A 12,814-nucleotide genomic window follows, 5' to 3' on the forward strand; every position below is an offset into this window, starting at 1 on the left:
GTGGGGTCAAATGATCACAAGAACGGTGAGCAAAAATCCCAGAACTACATGGGGGGACCTAGTGAATGACCTGCAGAGAGCTGGGACCAAAGTAACAAAGCCTACCATCAGTAACACACTACGCCGCCAGGGACTCAAATCCTGCAGTGCCAGACGTGTCCCCCTGCTTAAGCCAGTACATATCCAGGCCCATCTGAAGTTTGCTAGAGAGCATTTGGATGATCCAGAAGAAGATTGGGAGAATGTCATATGGTCAGATGAAACCAAAATATAAATTTTTGGTTAAAACTCAACTCGTCGTGTTTTGAGGACAAAGAATGCTGAGTTGCATCCAAAGAACACCATACCTACTGTGAAGCATGGGGGTGGAAACATCATGCTTTGGGGCTGTTTTTCTGCAAAGGGACCAGGACGACTGATCCATGTAAAGGAAAGAATGAATGGGGCCATGTGTGTGGGACTTTGAGTGATAACCTCCTTCCATCAGCAAGGGCATTGAAGATGAAACGTGGCTGGGTCTTTCAGCATGACAATGATCCCAAACACACCGCCCGGGCAACGAAGGAGTGGCTTCGTAAGAAGCATTTCAAGGTCCTGGAGTGGCCTAGCCAGTCTCCAGATCTCAACCCCATAGAAAATCTTTGGAGGGAGTTGAAAGTCCGTGTTGCCCAGCAACAGCCACAAAACATCACTGCTCTAGAGGAGATCTGCATGGAGGAATGGGCCAAAATACCAGCAACAGTGTGTGAAAACCTTGTGAAGACTTACAGAAAACATTTGACCTCTGTAACGTTGTTCGTCTGTTGTATGAAGAGAGTCAGACCGAAATGCAGCGTGTAGGTTACTCATGACCAAGGCGTGACAGAACCCCCCCCCCCCTAAGGTGCGGACTCCCGGACGCACCTCAAGAGCATAGGGAGGGTCCGGGTGGGCGTCTGTCCATGGTGGCGGTTCTGGCTCGGGACGTGGACCCCACTCCATTAATGTACTATTTCCTCTCCTTCGCGTCCTGGGATAATCCACTTTCTCCGCCGACCATGGCCTAATAGTCCTCACCCTGATCCCCACATAACTGAGGGGCAGCTCGGGACCGAGGGGCAGCTCGGGACAGAGGGGCAGCTCGGGACAGAGGGGCATCTCAGGACAGAGGGGCATCTCAGGACAGAGAGGCAGCTCAGGACAGAGGGGCATCTCAGGACAGCAGCCTGGTACTGAGAGGAAGCCTAGTACTGAGAGGAAGCTCAGGTGGCTCTGGATAGACTGGACCGTGCAGGCGCACTGGAGCTCTTGAGCACCGAGCCTGCCCAAGCTTACCTGGCTCGATGACCACTCTAGCCCGGCCAATAGGAAGGGCTGGTATGTGTCGCAGCTGGCTCTGCACCCGCACTGGAAACACTGTGCGCTCCATAGCATAATAATATAATAATAATAATATATGCCATTTAGCAGACGCTTTTATCCAAAGCGACTTACAGTCATGTGTGCATACATTCTATGTATGGGTGGTCCCGGGGATCGAACCCACTACACTGGCGTTACAAGCGCCATGCTCTACCAACTGAGCTACAGAACCCCATAACACGGTGCCTGCCCGGTCTCTCTAGCCCAACAGTGAGCACAGGGAGTATGCGCAGGTCTCCTACCTGGCATAACTATTCTCCCCTCTAGCCCCCCCCCAATACATTTTTTGGGGTGACTTTCCGGTTTCCAACCGCGTCGCCGTGCTGCTTCCTCATACCTGCGCCTCTCCGCTTTAGCTGCTTCTATTTCCTCCTTGGGACGGCGATATTCTCCCGGCTGCGCCCAGGGTCCTTTACCGTCTAATTCCTCCTCCCATGTCCAAATCTCCAAATGGTGCAGTCTCTCCCACTGCAACTGTTCTTCACGATTAACAGGGAGAGTAGGCTCAGGTCTGACTCCTGACTCAGCCACTCTCTCTCTGCGCTTTCCCCCGGTACTTTCCGTTTTCGCTCTGTATAGCCGTGCTTTCCTTTTCGAATCCATACGTCTATAGCCCTCCTCGCATTGCTGTAGGGAATCCCAGGCGGGCTCCTGCACTCGCTCTGGGTCGGCCGCCCACCTGTCGATTTCTTCCCACGTAGTATACTCCATGCTTCTGCTGTCCATAACGTCCTCCTTCAGATCCTGCCAGTTCACACGCTGCTCGGTCTGTGAGTGGTGGGTGTTTCTGTAACGCCGTTAGTCTGTTGTATGAAGAGAGTCAGACCGAAATGCAGCGTGTAGGTTACTCATGACTTTAATGAAAATAATTGCGGTACATGAAATAACTGTATATGAAAACAACAAACGAAACGTGAAACCTATTACAGCCTATCTGGTGACTACAACACTAAGACAGGAACAAACACCCACAAAATACAACGCGAACTCAGGCTGCCTAAATACGGTTCCCAATCAGAGACAATGATAAGCAGCTGACTCCAATTGAGAATCGCCTCAGGCAGCCAAGCCTAACTAGACACACCCCTAATCATACACAATCCCAATTACTACAAACCCCAATACGAAAACACAACATATAAACCCATGTCACACCCTGGCTACCCAAACATATACCAAAAACCCAAAATATAATGACCAAGGCGTGACAACCTCTGTCATTGCCAACAAAGGATATATAACAAAGTATTGAGATAAACTTCTGTTATTGACCAAATACTTATTTTCCACCATAATTTGCAAATACATTCATTAAAAATCCTACAATGTGATTTTTAAAAAAAATGCTCATTATGTCTGTCATAGTTGATGTGTACCTATGATGAAAATTACAGGCCTCTCTCATCTTTTTAAGTGGGAGAACTTGCACAATTGGTGGCTGACTAAATACTTTTTTGCCCCACTGTATATACAGTGCATTCAGACACCTACTCTTTTCCACATTTTGTTACTTTTCAGCCTTATTCTAAATTAATCTATGCCTTATTGATTAAATTAATTGTTTTCCTCATCAATCTACACACAATACCCCATAATTAGACAATTTTGCAAATGTATTAAAAATAAACAACAGAAATACCTTATTTTCATAAGTATTCAGATCATTTGCTATGAGACTTAAAATTGAGCTCAGGTGCATCCTGTTTCCATTGATCATCCTTGAGGTGTTTCTACAACTTGATTGGAGTCCACCTGTGGTAAATTCAATTGATTGGACAATGTTTGGAAAGGCCCACACCTGTCTATTTAAGGTCCCACAGTTGACAATGCATGTCAGAGCAAAAACCGAGCCATGAGGTCAGAGGAATTGTCTGTAGAGCTCCGAGAAAGAATTGTGTCTAGGCACAGATCTGGGGAAGAGTATCAAAACACTTCTGCAGCATTGAATGTCCCCAAAACCAGAGTGGCTTCCATCATTCTTAAATTGAAGAAGTTTGGAACCACCAAGAGCTGGCTGCCTAGCCAAACTGAGCAATCGGGGAGTAGGGCCTTGGTCAAGGAGGTGACCAGGAACCCGATGGTCACTCTGACAGAGTCCAGAGTTCCTCTGTGGAGATGGGTGAAACTTTCAGAAGGACAACCATCTCTGCAGCACTCTAACAATCATGCTTTTATGGTAGAGTGGCCAGACGGAAGCCACTCCTCATTTAAAGGCACATGACAGCCAACTTGGAGTTTGCCAAAAGGCACCTAAAGGACTCTCAAACAATGAGAAACAAGATTATCTGGTCTGAGTTCAACCTTGAAACCAAGGTTGAACTCTATGGCCTGAATGCCAAGCGGCACGTCTGGAGGCACGTCTCCATACGGTGGAGTATGGTGGTTGCAGCATCATGCTGTGGGGATGTTTTTCATCTGCAGGGACTGGGAAACTAGTCAGGATCGAGGGAAAGATGAACAAAGGAAAGTACAGAGAGATTCTTTATGAAAACCTGTTCTAGAGCGCCTAGGACCTCAGACTGGGGCGAAGGTTCACCTTCCAACAGGACAACGACCCTAAGTACACAGCCAAGACAATGCAGGAGTGGCTTCAGAACAAGTCTCTGAATGTCCTTGAGTGGCCCAGCCAGAACCTGGACTTGAACAAAATCAAACATCTCTGGAGGGACCTGAAAATAGCTGTGTAGTGACGCTCCCCATCCAACCTGACAGAGCTTGAGAGGATCTGCAGAGAAGAATGGGAGAAACACAGCAAATACAGGTGTGCCAAGCTTGTAGCGTCATACCCAAGAAGACTCAAGGCTGTAATTGTTGCCAAAGGTGCATCAACAAAGTACTGATTAAAGGGTCTGAATACTTAAGTAAATATGATATTTAATCTGTTTTTATCTTTTATAAGTTTGCAAACATTTCTAAAAAACATTTTTTGCTTTGTCATTATGGTGTATAGTATGTAGTTTGATGAGGAGAAAAAACAATTAAATGAATTTTAGAATAAGACCGTAACGTAACAAAATGTGGAAAAAGTCAAGGAGTCTGAATACTTTCAGAATACACTGTAAATATGTCAGAAAGCCATTTTAAAAAATCCTTTATTTAACTATGTAAGTCAGTTAAGAACAAATTCTTATTTTCAATGACGGCCTAGGAACAGTGGGTTCCAGATTTTTACCTTGTCAGCTCGGGGATTCAATCTTGCAACCTTTCGGTTACTAGTCCAATGCTCTAACCACTAGGCTACCTGCCACCCCATACATAATGCTGTTATGAAAGCATTGTTATAACACTTTACACAGTATCTTGGGAGGTAACATCTTATGTTCAGAACTGTTTGATCCAACTGTTTGGTGCTACAACTATGTGGTTTTAGTGTCACTATATCTTATCACATAAAATTACCTATACTATTTCATCACATACAATTAAATTGTCATTCTTAATTGACTATATGCTGCATGTAGGTTGTTGTATCGTCACAATTGTCATATTGAGGGGCTAAATAACAAAGCAAGTTGATGAAACATGTCTTTCCCACAAAGCAAACCATGAAAACAAAACATTCAAGCAAATCAATTTGAAATCTGTTATAGCACTTATTAGGTTGGACTGAACTGTCAATTAAGTAAAGAGCGCAATTGGAGCAAAAACGTGCACATCCAAGGGTCCCCCGGGACCAGAACTGACAGATACCTCCTCACAAGTTATAAAATGACGGATAAGGATAAATGAGCCTGTTCAGGTACTATGAAATAGAGCAACACCATCTGATAATAGTAGGCCACACAAACAGTGGGTTTTAACATTAATAAAAGATAGAATCTTTCTTGATGCCTTTTGATGGTTAAATGTTTGACAACAGGACAGTACCACCTCTCAACCCAGTGTGGTTTATAGATCATACAGCTACTACCGGAGTCTTGTAAAATGTAAACCAGACCATCTGAGCATCTTGTGTACTCATTTAGTGGTTTGGCTATAGAGCCCCACAGTGGAGGTTTCATAATTCCCATAAAACCTAGCGGTCAAACAGGGAAATGGTTCCAATCACTTTTCCACCATACAATTTTTCCCATAGGGAAAGGCTTCCCCTGGCATGACGTTTTGATAGCCATATAAATCTCTCTCGGACAAGTTGACTTTTATCAATATATTTGGCACTATTTACTCTCAGATTCAAAAAAGATAATTCGCATCAAAGTAGACATCATGCAATACTACAGATCCCTGCAAGCTCTTGCACATCATCTATTTGCTTACAGTTATTGTGTAAATTTAAAACTTGCAGAAGACAGTTCACAGAATTGTTCATTTAAATAAATATACGCAATTTATTCCTGACCAAATGTAGCTAACATTAGAAAGTTAATCCAGAGAATCTCACCTTTGCCTCGATTCGGCAGTCTCGTCCAGGTCATCATGGCATTTGTAGTTCTTTATGATAGCCACATTAGCAGCTAATTAGCATTTCATTTTGATGGGGGTAAATACGGGTGAATATATTGATAAAATTCACCTTGTCCTAGAGAGATTTACACGACTATCAAAACATCTTGGCAGGGTAAGCCTACACGAAACACAGACATTATTTTAAATCTTTCTAAAATCCCCTATGGTAAAAATAAATGGAAAAACAATTGACCGCTATGATTTACGGGTATTATGACTCATATTGTGGTACTCTATACATGTTTCAAGCAATGTCCATCACTGGATACTGCTCAATGAATTTGTGTTTATCAAGTTAAACATAACAATTTTGATTATACAGTACTCCAACCTTAAAATACTCAACATACAGTATCATATGTTCTAGTACCTAGCTATAACCTCTTTTGGAGTTTGTCTGGGACTCTAATGTTTGCCAAAGATAATACCACAGTCAATTAGGATGACATTAACCAAGTCTCCAGAGAGCCACCCTAGTGCTATGAAATGACCATTTCCAACTCTTTCAGCTCTTTGTAGCAACTCAGTCTCCTGAGGCCACTGGTCTTCAAATTTCAGGGCATTTATATGGTGGTAGGTTGTTGCAGGGAGGGTGGGAGGGGGGTTGGTCATCAGATAAGAGAAGAGATTCTGGACTAATTAAACCCCTTGAGACAGAGAATCACTGTACAGTGATTTACAACTCTCTCCATACCAGTTAACCCAGCTCATATGTATCTGTCACATTCACATTACATGCACCATTCTGTATTTCTTTTATGGAACGCAATTGAATGTTCTGAAAAATATGATTGAACATTACATCCACTCTTTTATCAAATAAAAACCAGGTGTGATTATTTTGACCTGAGTTGACTTGCTTACAGTATGAACTGCTTATGAATGCGCTAGGCATGGACTATGAATTTGTTTTGAGTTTAGTATTCGATCTATGACTAGGGTTAAGGTTAGGACTAACCACAGTAGGGTTTTCCAGTCCTGGTCATTGAGAACCACAGGGTTTACAGGTTTTTATTCCAGCAAGGCTCACCTGATTGAAATAATCAACTAATTATCAGGACCTTGATTTGCAGAATCAATTCTGTTAGTTCTAGACTGAAAGAAAAGCTGACACACCCTGTAGCTATCAATGACCAGGGTTGGTGCCCACTGCCCTACTACAAAGAGGATATGCAGAGAAAGAAAATGCTAAATAATGTGAAATAGTGTGAAATAGTGCGGGAATGTAGGAATAGTTAAGAAACGTGAATACTATATGCTTTGTGCAGATCTACAAAATGTTAAATAGTCTATTAATTTTTGTTAAAATACACAATCATCACCACATACTGTATATTGATGCTCTTACAGTGTCAATAATTGAAATCGCATTGCATTGACAGGCATATCAACAACAATACAGGGGGAAAAGTCAATAATATGCACACAGCTCTGATGATTACAGCCTAGAATAAACAGATAAAAGATTAGAGCATTTAATCTAATCAATGAAACAAAACATGGAGAATCTATCTGGAAGTTACAGCATAACAAAGTCTACCAGGCATAATTCCTTTTGCTGGCTGCAATAGCAGCAGAGGGTATGCTAAGATAGAAAGTATTATTTTCCTAAATGGAAGGTGTCAGATGGTCACGGAAATGTGATCGGCTGTTCAAGATCACTGCTTCCCATCTGCAATTTGTGATGTGTGAAAGATTCAGCCCAAATGTGCTCACAAACCAGAAATCCTCAGCACTTTCTCTTATCATGGAAAAACAAGATAACCAGCTGTTTACAGATCACAGAACATATCATATTAATATCATGGAGAGGGTGATATCATCTTGTTTGTAAAAAAATATCTTGGTAACTAAGTGGGGTGGTACTGCAATGGCATCCTTCAGAGGGAAAGCTTTAATTTATATCTAGGTGGGTGGAAATGTGGCAGGTTAAAATCTTTTAAAAATGAAAAAAATATGAAGATATTCCCATGCAAATTATGTGGCAAAATTGATGTACATACTGTACATTTTTTGTGTATCATCACCAATGGTATCCCTTATAAGGTGCACAAGATATACACACATAATAGAAATTCCATACAAAATATCTGCTGTTTGTAACATGTTAATATCATGTTTTATGATCACTTACTAACTTTACGATAGCAACAGCAATCTTTCCCAAGTGTAAACTCAAATTACCCCTGAAAATGATGTCAACTGTAACCTCAAATTACCCATGAAACTAATGTCTACAGTAAACTAGAATTACCCCTGCACCTGATGTCTACTGTAACCTCAAATTACCACTGTACCTGTCTACAGTAAACTATAATTACCCCTGCACCTGATGTCTACTGTAACCTCAAATTACCACTGTACCTGTCTACTGGAACCTCAAAATACCCTTGCACCTGATGTCTACTGTAACCTCAAATTACCACTGTACCTGTCTACTGGAACCTCAAAATACCCTTGCACCTGATGTCTACTGTAACCTCAAATTTCCCCTGCACCTGATGTCTACTATAACCTCAAATTTCCCCTGCACCTGGTGTCTACTGTAACCTCACATTTCCCCTGCACCTGTCTGCTGTAAACTCAATTTACTCCTGCACCAGTCTACTGAAACCTCAAATTTCCCCTACACCTGTCTGTTGTAAACTCAAAATACCCCTGCACCTTATGTCTACTGGAATCTCAAATATCCACTGCACCTGATGTCAACTGTAACAAAAATTACCCCTGCACCTGATGTCTACTGTAAACTCAAATTACCTCTGCACCTGATGTCTACTGTAAACTCAAATTACCTCTGTACCTGATGTCTACTGTAAACTCAAATTACCCCTACACTTGTCTACTGTAACCTCAAATTTACCCTACACCTGATGTCAACTGTAACCTCAAATTACCCCTGCACCTAATGTCTACTGTAAACTCAAATTACTCCTGCACCTGTCTACTGTAAACTCAAAATACCCATGAACCTGTCTACTGTAAACTCAAATTACCCCTGCACATGTCTACTGTAAACTCAAATTACCCCTGCACCTGTATTATGTAACCTCAAATTACACCTGCACCTGTCTACTATAAACTCAAATGACTCCTGCACCTGATGTCTACTGTAAACTCAAATTACCTCTGCACCTGATGTCTACTGTAAACTCAAATTACCCCTGAACCTGTCTACTGTAAACTCTTATTACCCCTACACCTGTCTACTGTAACCTCAAATTTCCCCTACACCTGATGTCTACTGCAAACGCAAATTACCCCTGACCCAATCTACTGTAACTCAAATTACCACTGAACCTGTCTACTGAAACCCCAAATTTCCCCTACACCTGTCTGCTGTAAACTCAAATTACCACTGAACCTGTCTACTGTAAACTCAAAATACTCCCTGCACCTGATGTCTTTTGTAAACTCAAATTACCCTTGAACCTGTCTACTGTAAACTCAAAATACCCCTGGACCTGTCTACTGTAAACTCAAATTGACCCCTGCACCTGATGTCTACTTGTCACGACTTCCACCGAAGGTGGGTCCTCACCCTGTTCAGGCGGTCCTCAACTGCCTGCTAGCCTTTATGAGGGATTGTTTGCTGTGGTATCTTTGTTAGGGGTGTGTGTCTGCACCATAGGGTTTTCTTTTACACTGCAGATTGTACCGTTTGGTATGTGTTTAGGAGTAGAGATTTCTCCTCCGTGTGTAACGTTTATTTCCCTGTGGGTGGCGACCTTGTTTGGGCGTATTCTCCCCCATGTTCTTGCTGAGTTGGGATGTCTTAAATAAAAGATAGTGCCACTGGGACTTCCTTGTTCTCTTGCTCCTGATTCCGACACCTCCCTCCTTTAAGGAGGCTCATAACACTACTGGAACCTCACATGTCCCCTGCACCTGTCTACTGTAAACGGAAATTACCCCTGAACCTGATGTCTACTGGAACCTCAAATTACCCCTGCACCTGTCTACTCTAATCTCAAATGACCCATGTACCTGATGAATACTGTAACCTCAAATTACCACTGTACCTGATGTCTACTACAAACTCAAATTACCCCTGCACCTGTCTTCTGTAAACTCGCATTACCCCTGCACCTGATGTCTACTGTAATCTCAAATTACCACTGCACCTGATGTCAACTGTAACCTCAAATTACGCCTGCACCTAATGTCTTTTGTAAACTCAAATAACCCCTACGTCTGATGTCTAATGTAATCTCAAATTTACCCCTGCACATGTCTACTGTAAACTCAATTTACTCCTGCACCAGGCTGCTGTAACCTAAAATTACCCCTGCACAAATCTACTGTAAACTCAATGTATTCCTGCACCAGGCTGCTGTAACCTAAAATTACCCCTGCGCATGTCTACTGTAAACTCAAATTACCTCTGCACCCGATTCCTACTGTAAACCCAAATTACCCCTGCACCTGATATCTACTGTAAACTCACATAACCCCAACACCTGTCTACTGTAAACTGAAATGACCCCTGCACCTGTCTACTGTAATCTCAAATTACACCTGCACCTGTCTACTGTAACCTCAAATGTCCCCTGCACCTTTGTCTACTGTAAACTATAATTAGCCCTGCAACTGTCTACTGTAACCTGAAATTACCCCTGCACCTGATGTCCACTGTAACCTCAAATTACCCCTGCACCTGATGTCTACTGTAATCTCTAATCACCACTGCACCTGTCTACTGTAAACTCACATAACCCCTTCACCTGTGTACTGTAAACTCAATTTAACCCTGCACCTGTCTACTGTAAACTCAAATGACCCCTGCACCTGTCTACTGTAAACTCAAATTACCCCTGCACCTGTCTACTGTATCCTCAAATTACCCCTGCACCTGTGTACTGTAAACTCAATTTACCCCTGCACCTGTGTACTGTAAATATAATTTACCCCTGCACCTGTCTACTGTAATCTCAAATTACCCCTGCACCTGTCTACTGTAAACTCAAATGACCCCTGCACCTGTCTACTGTAAACTCAAATTACCCCTGCACCTGTCTACTGTATCCTCAAATTACCCCTGCACCTGTCTACTGTATCCTCAAATTACCCCTGCACCTGTCTACTGTAAACTCAAATTACCCCTGCACCTGTCTACTGTATCCTCAAATTACCCCTGCACCTGTCTACTGTATCCTCAAATGACCCCTGCACCTGTCTACTGTAAACTCAAATTACCCCTGCACCTGTCTACTGTATCCTCAAATGACCCCTGCACCTGTCTACTGTATCCTCAAATGACCCCTGCACCTGTCTACTGTATTTTCAAATGACCCCTGCACCTGTCTACTGTATCCTCAAATGACCCCTGCACCTGTCTACTGTATCCTCAAATGACCCCTGCACCTGTCTACTGTATCCTCAAATGACCCCTGCACCTGTCTACTGTATCCTCAAATTACCCCTGCACCTGTGTACTATAAACTCGCATTACCTCTGCACCTGATGTCTTCTGTAACCTCACATTTCCCCTGAACCTGTGTATTGTAATCTCAAATTGTCCCCTCCACCTGTCTACTGTAACCTCCAATTACCCCTGCACCTGATGTCTACTGGACCCTGGAAAAAACCCCTCCACCTGTCTACTGTTAACTCAAATTCCCCCTACACCTGATGTCTACTGGACCCTGAAAAAAACCCTGCACATATGTACTGTAAACTCACATAACCCCTTCACCTGTCTACTGTAAACTCAAATTTCCCCTGGACCTTTGTCTACTGTGAACTATAATTACCCCTGCACCTGTCTACTGTAACCTGAAATTACCACGTGCACCTATGTCTACTGTTACTTCAAATTACCCCTGCACCTGTCTACTGTAAACTCAATTTACACCTGCACCTGAAATATACTGTATCCTCAAATTACCCCTGCACCTGATGTCTACTGTAATCTCTAATCACCACTGCACATGTCTACTGTAAACTCACATAACCCCTTCACCTGTCCACTACAAACTCAATTTACCCACTGCACCTGTCTACTGTAAACTCAAATTACCCCTGCACCTGCAATATACTTTATCCTCAAATTACCCCTGCACCTGTCAACTGTAAACTCAATTTACACCTGCACCTGTGTACTGTAAACTCAAATGACCCCTGCACCTGAAATAGACTGTATCCTCAAATTACCCCTGCACCTGTCTACTACAAACTCAATTTACCCCTGCACCTGTCTACTACAAACTCAATTTACCCCTGCACCTGTCTCCTGTAAACTCAATTTACACCTGCACCTGAAATATACTGTATCCTCAAATTAGCCCTGCACCTGGTGTCTACTGTAAGCTCTAATCACCACTGCACCTGTCTACTGTAAACTCACATAACCCCTTCACCTGTCTACTGCAAACTCAATTTACCCCTGCACCTGTCTACTGTAAACTCAAATTACCCCTGCACCTGTGTACTGTAAACTCAAATTACCCCTGCACCTGAAATATACTGTATCCTCAAATTACCCCTGCACCTGTCTACTGTAAACTCAATTACCCCTGCACCTGATGTCTACTGGACCTGAAAAAACCCCTGCACATATGTACTGTAAACTCAAATTTCCCCTGGACCTTTGTCTACTGTGAACTATAATTACCCCTGCACCTGTCTACTGTAACCTGAAATTACCACGTGCACCTTATGTCTACTGTAACCTCAAATTACCCCTGCACCTGTCTACTGTAAACTCAATTTACACCTGCACCTGAAATATACTGTATCCTCAAATTACCCCTGCACCTGATGTCTACTGTAATCTCTAATCACCCCTTCACCACTCTACTGTAAACTCAAATGACCCCTTCACCTGTGTACTGTAAACTCAAATGACCCCTGCACCTGAAATATACTGTATCCTCAAATTACCCCTGCACCTGTCTACTACAAACTCAATTTATCCCTGCACCTGTGTACTGTAAACTCAAATGACCCCTGCACCTGAAATATACTG

The sequence above is a fragment of the Oncorhynchus gorbuscha genome, linkage group LG22, assembly GCF_021184085.1.
Source record: "Oncorhynchus gorbuscha isolate QuinsamMale2020 ecotype Even-year linkage group LG22, OgorEven_v1.0, whole genome shotgun sequence".
NCBI lineage: Eukaryota > Metazoa > Chordata > Actinopteri > Salmoniformes > Salmonidae > Oncorhynchus > Oncorhynchus gorbuscha.